Raw genomic sequence first — 13,688 nt, forward strand, 5'->3', positions numbered from 1 at the left:
ACTGAGGACAACATGTCATAGTTAAGCAGAATGAAGTATAAAGGTCCAGCAAACCTAAAATGTAATGTCCACATATGAGGACGCAGGTTCTCAGGAGGTTAATGATTAGTTTGTTGTTGACAGTAATGGGAGACGTATTGAGTACTTTAACTTCAGTTAAAGTAGCAACACTACAGTTTGGAATTACTTCACTACAAGTAAAAGTATGCCAATACTCTTCTTCTTCTTCCCTTTTCAGTGTGAACACAGGCTCCACAGTACTTATTATTATAGATAACAATTCTTCACCATATAAGAGTCACCATATTTTATATAGTTATTTCAGTTTTTTATATTTTATACGTTTGCATTATGTCACTGGAAACCTTTTCAGAACTTTTCTGCATTTTTACATTTACTATATTCTATTTTCAATCTTTGACTCTTGCTACTAGATACCTGAGTTAGTGTCTGTCTATCTATCTATCTATCTATCTATCTATCTATCTATCTATCTATCTATCTATCTATCTATCTATCTATCTATCCATCCATCCATCCATCCATCCATCCATCCATCCATCCATCCATCCATCCATCCATCTACTGTTATATGATATTGGATATTAATCTAATAACAATATTTATATTATTGCTGCACAGTGGTGGATATCTTACTTAAATTAAATGAATAATACTACTACTTAAAAATATATTTTTCATTTGTACGTCACTTTGGATAAAAGCGTGGGCTAAATGACATTGTAGAATTGTAGATAAGATAAGATTTACCTAGAATAGCAATGTACATGTAATACAAAACGTTCCCTTTTCATGCAGATTTTTCCTTGATGAGTAATTGCGTAGGATAATTACACCTGAAATTGTAATACACGTACGTCCCACAGAGATGGAGTGGAGTAGAAGTAAAAAAGTAGCATAAAATGATCATTTTAAGGTAGAAATGGCAAAATGTATCCAAAGTATCAAAAGTAAAAGTTCCAAAAAAGACAGAAGCATTGTTGCTGTTTCAAGCTTTTAGACCTGCGACATCATCAGCTTAATTAATTCAACTTTAGAATCAGTGGCATAGCTGGTATTAATTAGCTGTTGTTTGCTCCTGATGATTAAAATTAAAAGCTTGAAGCTGCAATAATGTTTTTTCCAAGTCTGCAAAGATAATAAAAATGTCACAGTTGAATCGGGATCCATTTGCCACTTGCTGTTTAAAAAGGCATTATGAGTGCCGTAACTGAATTTAAATAGAGACTCTGTTGAGAACTCACTGTGTATTCATTCCACAATTATAATAAAATACAAAAATTTGCATTGTCATTATCAAATCAATGGCAAGTAACCTTCCTAAAACTTCACAATTCTTCTGTCTGGATTCATAATCAAGGTTACACCCTGTTAATGGATGGATGGGGATTTCTGGGAGCTGTGTTTAAAAAAAAAGGTCAGTGGAAGGTCCAAATGTCAGCAGATCTCTATAATCCATCCTGTTGCTGAATCAATAACATCAGATTTTTGGGTCGAGGGATTTATTCCAACTACCCAGTATACCCTTAATGTTATTAACAGCTACAATACATGTTATTCACTATGTACATCTGCTTATTTAAACCCCATCCCGTTATGTGATACATGCATGTGACACCAGTACAGGCGGTTATTAGTAGAATCCTTATAGGAAAGAAATTTCAAACCCTATAGCACAAGCTTGGCTTTTATTGTGTGCATGTGCATACTCATACATCTGTAAGCAACATGGTCTCACAGGAATCCGTGAAATAGCCACAGAATCACTCAAATTTCCGTGAAACTGACACGGATTTCGCTACAATGCAAGTTAATGACGTGGCTATTCCAACATACAAAGTTGGAAACAGTGAATATTTAGAAAATAAAACATATATTTCTCGCTAGAAATGTGATCAAAATCCATTTTTATGCAGAAACTACGTTAAAATATTATTTTTTTCACTAAAAATGAGAGAACTGTCCGCCATGTTTTTTGTTCTGACCACCGGGACCTTGAAAGTCACGTGACTTGGAACACGAATAGCCACGGGTCATTAACTTGCATTGTAGCGAAATCCGTGTCAGTTTCACGGAAATTTGAGTGAGTCCGTGGCTATTCCACGGATTTTGAGTTAAGCGAATCCGTGGCTATTTCACGGATTCCTGTGAGACCAGGTTCCTGTAAGTGTGTGTGTGTGTGTGTGTGTGTGTGTGTGTGTGTGCGTGCGTGCGTGCGTGTGTGTGTGTGTGTATTCATGTGTTTGTTTGTTTGCTCTGATGCTTGCACATTGGTCATTAGCAGGAAAGCACAGGTGTTAATAATAAAATTACTGATGGCTGGATTCCATTCATGCTTTACTTTCTGTTATTTACAGGAAAGGGAATTGTTGGAGCAGTTGTCCTCTCTGTGTTGGACTAGTGATGTTATTAATAGGCAGGCGGCCAGTCCTTTCTCAAACCTGGTGCAGAACATCACTCCGCCTTAAGATTCATCCATGGAGATCAGACACTCCATCGCCTATTTTACCAAAAACTGGCCTACTTGCTCTCTCAGTGAGGAGGGATCATTTGTTCTTCTTTATTTATAGAGATACATTCATACAGAGTTAAGAAGATCAGTGTCCCACATACTTGGAATAAGCTTCAACAGAAATTCAAATTGACCTCATTAATAACACTGAGACAATTACAAGCTTTAATTGCTAATCCCTTTGATTCTGTCATTGCTTTTTAATTATACATATTTGGTTTGCTTTGATTGATATAGTCATGTATTCTTCTTTTATTGATATTAAGCTTTAGTTCTGTGTGCATTTATTGTACAGCCCTGATTCTGACATAACTAAAACAAAAATAATTTGCTGCATACCGTACCATTTTGCCATATATTCAACTGAAAACTGTACAAAACATGTTTGTATCTCAAGTTCAAACTGATAAATTTTAGTTTTTTTGTGAATATACACTCTCAATTCTGAATTTGATACGTTCCGTTTTTATTTACGTTTTCCACAGCATCTTTGGAAACTGGATCGTACTTTGGCACAATTTGATTTGATATGATTTGATTTAAGTTTATTTCGAATATGAAAACAAATAATAATAAATAAAAAAAGAGTCAGACAAAACATTTAACATGACAGAATACATATTCGAAAAGGAGTGAGAAGAAGTAAAACTTGTAAACTCCCACCCCCTCTCCTTAAATATGACGAGTTAACATCCTTGTCTAAACATGTCTTGTATTACAAAAACATAAATATAATTTACCTATACAGCGAAATTATACATACATCCATACATACATACACGCGCCCACATTTGGATACATACCCAAACACACGCACACATACATATGAAAGGAGAAGAAACAACAACACAAGGAAAAGAAACAACAACACAAGGAAAAGAAACAACAACACAAGGAAAAGAACAAGAACACAAAATGACAACCAGTGTAAAAAGATCGAAATAAATAAACACAATTGAAAATGAGGGTTTTCCCTGACCTACATAAAGAAATGAAAATGCATGTGTGTCTTTACAGACGTGCATGTATTATTTTATTTAATTGTTTTAATTGTGAGTATTTAGTTTTTGTGTGAAAATGTGCAAAGCCACTCAAGTGTGGATGTGTGTATGTTTCTTATATTTGTGTGTGTTTTAATGCACATTACTCGTGTATGTGTGTGTAACAGTTGTTTTTGTGTTTGTGAGCCTGCTCATATTTGTGTCTCATGCATGAATCATGTCCAAGACGAACAGAGTTTGAGAACGTTTCATTCAACCACAAGATGGCGACAATCAATTGCCGGACTGAGCGCTCCAACCATCTACATCATTGTCACAGCCCGTATGTGTAACTTCAAAAATAATGAAAATAAAAACATAAGAGTAACTTATCTGTTGTCTGTTAGTGTTACCATGATGATTATAACATCTACATATACAGCTTTTTGTGAACGCATACTGCGTTTACATATTAATATCCATCTTCCACTATTTTAAGTTGTCCTTAAACCCTGAATCATCCAAACAGTATGTGAGGTTTCTGCAGCAACAATGTTCACGAGCTGACAGTGATGTAAAACAGTGATAAAACCCAACTAGCATTTCTGTGGCCTGCAAAGGCAGCGCTGCTACATTCCCGCCTTCTCTGTCTCCTTTTTAGTATTTCTCTCAAAGGAAAGGCAATAAATGAGTCTAATAAGTTATTTAACTATTTTTCCACACTTGAAGTGGAGTCAGGAGAAATATTAAAACTTAAGAGTAGTAAAATGAGGAAACATTACAGGCGAGTGGGTCATGATGTGCTCCCATGCGTGGTTATGAGTATGATGTACGACCACGGAGCCACTCAGATGCTGCTTACTCTAAAGAGGATTTATGCCATCAGAGTGCACCTCATTAGTGGTACCAGTTGTCCTCCATCCTCTGTAGTTTCCTTCCCTCTCCTCCTCACTCCTCTCCTCACTTTAGGCTACATGGAAACATGGATGACTTCAGAGTGTGGCTCGGCAGCGAGAGAGGGGAAGTCATTAGGGTATTCTGGGTTAACAAGGCGGCGAGCAGGATATGCAGACTTCAGCAGGAGCCTCCACCAGCACTGAGGGATGGCACTCATGCAGAGTAAACTTCCTCAGTCTCATGGCTTCCAATGTATCGCATTTTTTTAACCGAGTTGGACAGTTAGAGCATGATGTAGTCTGATCCACTTTCACGGAAAGAAATCTCTCAAAGCTGCACTCTGTTTGTTGTTCACATGTCCGTGTATTAGTTATGACAGGGAATCTTAAAACCCAGGACTCTTTGCCATTTAAGTATGTATCCTCTAGTCGTTAAAGTCTACCATTAACTTCTTCTAATGATTATCAAATGTCAAGTAAGAGACTGTCCTCCCCCCCCAACAAATGACTCCATGTACTTAGCAGCACCTTGTCTCCGTTGCTAGTTGTCTGACTGCATGTAGTGTTTATTTAGTTCATACATTTTTTGCGTGTGCTGAAATCAGGGTTGGGGAACTGTAGAGTTGGGGGTTATTCTAGTAATGCTAGTTTTGGCCTGTTTCTACAAGTGACACCTTAACATTAGTCATTTCAATAATTGTTTCTTGAAATAAATCAATTAGAGAAGCTTTAAACTAGCTAACAGGAGTTTTTCATTTGTTATGTAACAGCTTCATAAGCACAAGCAAACAAGACTATCAAGAGTCATTTGAAGAGTCAGCAAGAAGATTTGCTATGTCTGATTCCCTGCAAAATTAGACAAAACAATTCATGGCACGCACATCTGAAGAGCCTATGTTTACATTTCAGTCAGGTCATTCAACAGATGGAGAGAATTGTGGGATTTGAAATGAATCAAAAATGATCCTGGATTGGCCCTCTTCCTCCAGACAGGTATAAATTATGTCTATATATATATATATATATCTATATATATAAATAGTTAGTCTTACATAGCCACAAATACATACATTACCTCATCGCTATCAATTGAATCATGTAGACAGCTGCTTTTTTTAAAAAAGAAAATAGTATAAAAATAAGTTGTGTCTTTATTTCAAGTTCTTTACAATATGAGGCTGCGTTGCTCATAAATAGATGGATAAACAGACAGACAGACAGACAGACACATATTTGAAATATAGAAATAAACTTGAAGTAAATAGAGATATGAAATAGATATAATATTCCTCGTATTGGTGTCTTGCAACAAGAGCTGGAAGTGTTTAAGGGAGTTAAGGGAGTCTTGAAGCCTGTTCCATCTTTGAGGAGCATAGAATCTGAAAGCAGTTTTTATAATGAGTTCCTGAGAACAAGTACTGTATCCAACATCTCTGTAATTTAAAGGGGATGATAAATAAAATGGCAGCTTATTTAAGACTGCGTTGTTAATAAAAAGTAGACAGTGATGTTCCCTTCGAGTGGAAAATGATGGCCACCCCACTTTTTTATAAAGTACACAATGATGACTTCTTTAACGGTTCCCTTTAAACACCTAATCATGGCAACAATTTGTCCACAGGGGGCGCCAAACTCAACACTACATCAAAGTTTCTTATAGTTGCTTTAAATAAAAGATACAAATCTATGATCCATCGTCGCATCAAGAACAAAACTCAGCACTGCAATGAAGGATCTTTACTACATCTTCCCTCCAGTTTTCCTTCTTGTTCTTCTTCTCACCTTCTTCTTTGTGCACTCACTCCCACTCTGTCTCTTTTAAGGCCTCTACAGACTAAACTGTGACCTACTGGAGACTGTCTCTAATTACTTTGTACTACTACAGTCAGGCAAACAGCCCTGTCATCGGAGGGACCTCACCATGACTGTCAAGAAGATTCTTTCACTGTGTGTGGCATCGGTTCACACTGTCGGCACAGACACAGAGCGCCACCTTTTCTTCATTCATCTTGCTCTGAAATTATTTTCATTGGCAAAGAAAGACAGAGCTCCTGTCTCTTAGTGTCTCATGTCAGTCACGGTTTGTGAGTGCGACTTGGTCTAAATGCTTCCTTGGTTTATTTCCCTCACCTATAGATAGTGTACATACACACACACACATCCTGGTACCGACCATAGCTCATCCCTCTACACGTCAAACACGTTCTATATATGGCCTCCATTTGTTCTCCAGTTCTGTCTGCAGTTTTATCACCATGCTGTCTCAGTCTCACCGCTACAGGGGGACACACACTCAGCCAGCGGTGGTGATGGAAGGACGACTGCTAGACAAAACAAAGAGAAGGAGCGGGGACATGTACAGCTAATTTACTGCTGACAGGATATTAATAACTTTCTCTCAGAGGGCCTTTGGTTTTGTAGGTTTCCTCTCTTTATTACAGAATGCAACAACAATGTTTAGCTAAGCATTTGACCACATCGTTTGACTTCTTTTGGTCACTGTCTGGGACGGGAAATGTGTGAGGTTGATCAGTCAGTTTTTCTTGGAACAGACAACTTTTCACTTTTTCAGAAGTCTCATAGAAAAAAGAAGCAGTGAGAACATATTTAGAACATATATGTGAGACTCCATGAGGGTAAAACCAGATGTAATGTCATACCCTTATGAGCCATGTTTTTGCAGTTTTATATTCAGTTACATGATGACTGTTTAATCTGAAAGCAGGACACAGGAGGAGCTTCATTGTCCACATTGTAAAATGTCTTTGTACAAATCAGCTAAAGCTATTTAAGACACAAAAAGGAAGCATCTATTTACTAGACCAACACTAGGGTTTTTTATGTCAGTGGGAATGAATTTTGTGGATGCTACAAGAATGCAATGAAGCATATGCATGTTGCATTATACCAATAAATAGTTTCTTTTTAGCATGTGTGTGTCTGTGAGTGTGTGTGTAGGAAGTTGGCTTCTAGCAGCCATGTAGTATAAAACGTTAGAAGTGGTCTCCCATGGTGTAATTGGCATGGACTGGAGGATAGTTTTAGCTGGCTGCCATGCCACAGACAGGCAGGCCAGCAGATAGAAGACAAATAGAAAGTCTGATGGGCAATTTGGTGGACAGAAGAGAGGAGAGGAGAGGAGAGGAGAGGAGAGGAGAGGAGAGGAGAGGAGAGGAGAGGAGAGGAGAGGAGAGGAGAGGAGAGGAGAGGAGAAGAGAAGAGAGATGGGAGGGCACCAGGAGGCCAAGAGAGGAGAGGGAAGGTCTGCGAGGGGGGAATTGGAAACATCTGCAGTGGTCTGGCTGCTGGTCGCCCCCCTCTGCCTCATCCAGACAACCACACACAACAAAGACGGGAGATGGGCCAGAAATGGTGTGAGGCTGAGTGCGAAGGTGATGATACATGGGCAGTGTTCTGAAACAGACTGGCAGAATTTTATGGATGAAAGATGGCAATGAGCAAACGCTAAACAAATGCAGATGACGGAGTGGACCATAAGTATTGTATGGAAGTAATTGGGGTTTTGCATTGTGTATACTTTTTCAAGTGTGGTATGTATATATTGCTTAATGACAGAATAAAACCAAACAAAATCGAACAACTATTGTATTGAGGAGAATAATGGTGGTTGGCAATTGAATAAAAAAAAAAGAGTCTGGTATCAATCTGAAAGTTAGCTTACATGTCGTAACAATACCTCTACAGTATATTGTGCATTTCTCATAGAGCTGGACAGTATAACCAGATATATCATCAAAATTATATAAGACTGTCTATTCTATATCTTTCTATGTAGTTTATATTGTGATGTAGAGAGAAAAAAAAAAACAGCTGAACTGTGTTACGGCAAGATTTACATAATTTGGATGACGCTTTATGTTCTGATTGGAGCACATAGGAGCAAAGCTACAGCGATCAATAGAGGAGCAGTTTGCTAGCAGGGAGTTTTGCATATACAGAAACAGGCTCAACCATGTGGTTATTCAACATATTCTCACTCTGTTTTGATTTATGTTTCACACAATGTCCCAACTGCTTTGGGTTGTTGTACTTAAGTCAGATGGCATACTTGAAGATAATAAAATAGCAGTGTTATTTCGACTGTCTCTCTGTGATTCAGCAGTTTTTTTTGCATATGGTTAGTTGTTGAATTTTAAAAATAGCTGATGACAATAAATTTAAATTGACGGACCCAGTAGAAGTGGGAGTGAATAAAATGTTGATAGTGTAACCACTTGGCATTACTGTTAAGAGATGAGACAGAGTTGGAAGTTTAGAAAGTTCACATTATATTATTATATACATTTTTAGGACGTTGCAAGGATTACTATGTATGTCTAACTCAACTTAATTTGGGTGAAATGTTGCCCCCACTTTGTCTGTAGTGAGTAACCAGGCATTACACGTCTTCAGAAGATAAAATTCAAAATAATATATTTAGTCAGTTTTCTTTTCACTGCTTTCCTGTAAAGTTGAGCAGAGTCATTTCTGAATTTTAATGACCAAAAACCCAGTTACCATCTGGAAAAGAATCAAAAGGGGTTCCTTTGTACCACTGACTTGCTGCATGCATGTAAATTATTGTGGCATTTTTCTCGCTTCACTACAGTAAAACAGAAGGCGGAAATGATAAATTATTCATGCATGCTTAAACAAAATTATGCCAACGTGTGTTGACAAGCATGTGTGCATAAATGTAGCAGCTTTCAAGTCGCCCACCTGTGTGCAGCTTTTTGCTTATGCGTGTGCACAAAGTGTTTGCACTTGCACAAGTGTGCGGCCGGAGTGCGTGCAGTGATTAAAGTCAGGGTCCGCAGCAAGAGAGTGAGAGAGTGTATGTATCATCAGTGCGGTGATGGTGCTGGTGGTTAGAGGAGGAGGAGGAGGGCGAGGAGGAGGAGAAGGAGGATGGGGTCGGACACGGAGAGACAGACGCCAGCCTCGGTTTGGAGCTGAGCCTGAGGAGGGACTGTGGCTGATGGAGCAGAGGGACTGGAGAACGAGGGAGAGAGGGAGAAAATCATTGAAATGCTGAAATATAGATGAATGATAGAGGAAGCTGTATTAGCAATGAATGAGCTGAAAGAGCAGAGAGAGGAAGCAGGAAAGAAGAGAGATATATGAGCAGTGGAGTGTAGACAGGCTGGGGGAAGGAGGAAGGAAGGAGAAGAAAAAGGAAAAAGAGAAGGAAGGGGGGAGGTTGTGTCGTATGAGTTTGCCGCTGGAGGGATGCCGGGACCGACGGGGGGGTTGAGGAAGAAGAGGAGGAGGAGGAAGGGGGGAGAGGGGGCTCATTAACCAGTGCGAGATTGGAGCCTCAGTGGCTTGCTCGCATTCAACCACACTCGGCCTTTGATGAGGGCTGGATCCTCAAGCTCAATCAGTCCCACATGAGTCCAACTGAGAGGGAGAGGGAGACAGAGAGGCCAGGAGACTGGGGGAGAGAGACAGAGGGGGTGGTGGCGATGGAGAGACTGAAGGAGGGATGGAAGACAGAAAAGGAGTAAAGAGACAGGAAATGGTAGATGGTATAGAACAGGAGGAGCTGAGGGGGAGTGACAGCCCAGAGGGAAGAAAGGAGCAATAAAGGAAGCAAACGTCAGGATACGGCTAAACGAGTGCTCACAAAGAGCCACAGAGAACTGGCTGTGGGACTTTTCCTTTTGGAAAACAAACTACTGTCCGGAATTAAATTGTTTTCATAATACAAAAAATATTTTAGTGCATACATGAGTCATTGTGAGGGGAGGATTCATGAAAAGAAAACACAGAGAGGTTTGTGACTGGGCATATATTTGAACAGCATCACAGTGGACTGAGTGTTTACACATCTGTGTGTTTTCTTCCTCTGAGTTAATGCAATAAAAGTCTCTTTTTTTATTTTATTGAGCCTATAGAAAAACTTCTCCTGGGTCTGGTCTCTGCATGTGTGTTCATGTGTAAATGTGTATGTGCATGCTGTCTCATGATGTGTTTAATATTGCAGCATGTGTGTACTCAGGCTTACAAATACATGTGTGTGTGTGACAGCTCCGCACACCGCAACTTGAGGAAACATAATGGGGAAAACAAAAGAAAATGAAGGAAACATTTTCACTTCACTCACTGCACAAAAGAAAAAAAAATACTGCAAATAAATAAAACACACATTGCAAAACACAATCACCAATTTAACACAAGCTGTATGTGGTATATAGAAAAATGCAGCAAAAGCAGGAACACTGCAGATATGTACAAAAATGAAAATTACCAAAGAACTGATGAACATGCTAGTTATTAGTGAAAGGGTAATGCTAGGTGAAATGCCAATATTTCCACTTAATTAAATGACAAAATACACCATTTGTCCATGCCCTCTAGTCTCGAATAACACACCGGGCACGCTGAAATGTGCTGCCCACTGATCCTAAGCATGGTGTGTTCACCAGTGTGTTCAAAAGGATGGGTAAAATGCAGAGTTTGATTGTGGGACTTATAAGGGAATCTTAATCTTAAACTATTCTGACCTGGAGGACGTCATCAGAAGGACAACATCATTTGTCTGTGCCTTACATTACAAGCATAGACTGAATGGTTACAAGTTATTTAAAGTTAAAGTCAGCTTTATTGTCAATTCTTCACATGTAGCAGACATACAAAGGAATCAAAATTATGTTTCTAACTATCCCACGGTGAAGAAAAGACATTTCTAACACTTATAGTAAACAGTAAAGTGCACAAGCACAACAGAGACAAACTTATCCTAACACTAAAGTAGACAATAAATAAAGTGCACAGCAGATGAAGACATTTAAAAATAGATTAAAATAAATATAATTTATTTAATATAATTTTAGACATATCTAGTTTTTCACCAACATTTTATAATGAGTCTATGGAAAATGTTAATATTCCTAACAGTCTTATCTTTTTTCCCATCACACCTTTAAAACATTATTAAAAACCTATTTATTCTCCTTGGCGTTCAGTCCCAGCTAGGCAAGAATCCTTGGCTTTCTTTTTTTACTTTTTTACCCTTTTATTTGTCTTTTTTTTTATCTCAAATTCTGTTTTGGATTGAGCTTTTATTACTATTTTATTCTATTTTATTTTATTGTTTTACTGTTTTTAGTATTTTATCCTATTTGTGTATGATTTGTTCTGTTTTAATAACTGTACAGCACTTTGGTCAACTGAGGTTGTTTTTAAATGTGCTCTATAAATAAACTTTGACTTGACTTGACTTGACACGTCTTTATACCTGGATTTCTCTGGGTTTGAACATGACTGGAAACATTTGGGGTGATGTAAGTACATGACTTAACCAAATACATGACATAGGTTTTTGAGACATTTTAAAGTCTAAAATGTTGCATATTATATCTTTACATGTGTCAATGCCTTACACAATCAAAGTTTCATTTGTATCTGTCAAAATGTTGAAAATATTTTAATAAAAAATTAAATTTTAATATTTTCTTATATGCACTAATTTAGCTCTCTTTGCCACCATTCATGTGGGTGTTCGTAGGCTACTGTACCTGAAGTGAGTGTGACTTTAAGGAGAAAGAGAGAGATACTCTGTATGAGTGTGTGTGTACGTGTGTGTGTGTGTGTGTGTGTGTGTGTGTGTGTGTGTGTGTGTGTGTGAGTGTGTGGCAGATCGTGTGACTGGCGTGTGGCATGGCGTCACTGCCGTGGATGAATGTGGCAGCATTTAGTGGTTCTCCTGAAGCTCAGGTCTCTCTCTCTTTTCCTTTCTCCTTTGCTCTCTCAACACCACATCAGCACCAGAGGGCCGCACGATCATTACCCAATTACCGCGTCTCTACCAGAGGCAGGATTAAACTCACCGCCCCATCTGCCTCCTTCCATCTCCGTTTCTTATGTACGGCGTTTCTGCAGGAACCAATTAATCGCAGCAGCCATGAGGGTCACAATTAGTAAGTGTTTAAATCAAAGCGTGGCCCTCTCAGTGATCTGCCGTTAGTTAGCTTGTGGATGTAAACATTGACTTACCCAATAAAAGGCTATTAAACTTGCTGAATTATGTTGTCTTGTCGGGAGAAACTGTGAGATAATAAAAAGGAGAGGAACAAGCTGATCCCAAGAGTGATATGAAATCTGTTTTTCATGATGTCCTGCTTCAGTAAAGGCATAGAGGAGAGTTGTAATTGCATCCGTGGTATAAAACTGGATGATGTTATCTGGATGATAACCTAAAGGCTGGATGTAACTCTATACTCTCCAGTTGAATCCCCTCTACCACTTGGCAGACATATAGAACTGAGGTTACTTTATTGGTTTCCCTAATTGGTGCCAGTTTCCATTTTCATTTCCAAAAATTACAGTGGCGTAGCGTTCTGTTCATTCTGCATTCTATGTGTTAGAGAGAGAGAGAAATACAGGAGGGGGAGGGTGAAAAAGAAAAACAGATATAGAGGAGGCTTAGAGACACTCTGCCGTGCTTCATGTGTAAACGTATGCAGTAACTCTGTGATGACTGTTTGTGCTTTGTTCTGTTTATGTGTGTATAATGAGTCATCAGTGATTGGCCAAGTTGATGTGGTCAACAATGGAGGCAGAGGGAACACTTTACAGTAAGTGCATCAATGGAAAAGAACCTCTCTGGGAGGGGGGAGGGGAGTTGGGGGGAGGGGGGGTAGAGCACAAGAGCACATCATTCGTCCAATTGTAGGAGTAAATTACACAAAAATACACAAAACTCACCACAGTTGAGCACAAAAAGCCACCGTGACGGAGGAGCAGGAAAAAAAAAAGAATACTTTAGATTTGGATAAACACACGTGCAGGGGCTGCAGGAAAAGTAAACAAGGCAAAGAAATTTTTGGCTGGGACGAAGGCATCAGTGGAGAAGTTGAGAAGGAGGTAACATGACTTTAAACTGCCCTGCATGATCCACAAGGTCACCATATCACAATGTGATATGGAACAGAGGAAAGTATACTTGCTATTCAAACATTAGCACATCGTGTGGTATAATATCTTATTCCTGACTGTTAATCAAATGTCTTCAGGTTTCTCTCTCTCTCTCTGTGTCTCTCTCTCTCTCACACATACACACACACACACACACACACTGGGAGGGGCCGATCAGGGAGGATACACTGCCCTACTGCTACACCCACTATGACCCATTATTCAGCAGCTCTTCCCCGTAAATGTGATAATTATATGCTTGCCCATTCACAGAACAGCACAAATATACAAACCATGCTGCTTCTGTTTATTCTCTCCGTAATTCCTCTTTTATTTCCTCCAACACTTGGTTAATCCATT

This window comes from Centropristis striata, chromosome 3 (genome assembly GCF_030273125.1).
Source record: "Centropristis striata isolate RG_2023a ecotype Rhode Island chromosome 3, C.striata_1.0, whole genome shotgun sequence".
Classification (NCBI taxonomy): domain Eukaryota; kingdom Metazoa; phylum Chordata; class Actinopteri; order Perciformes; family Serranidae; genus Centropristis; species Centropristis striata.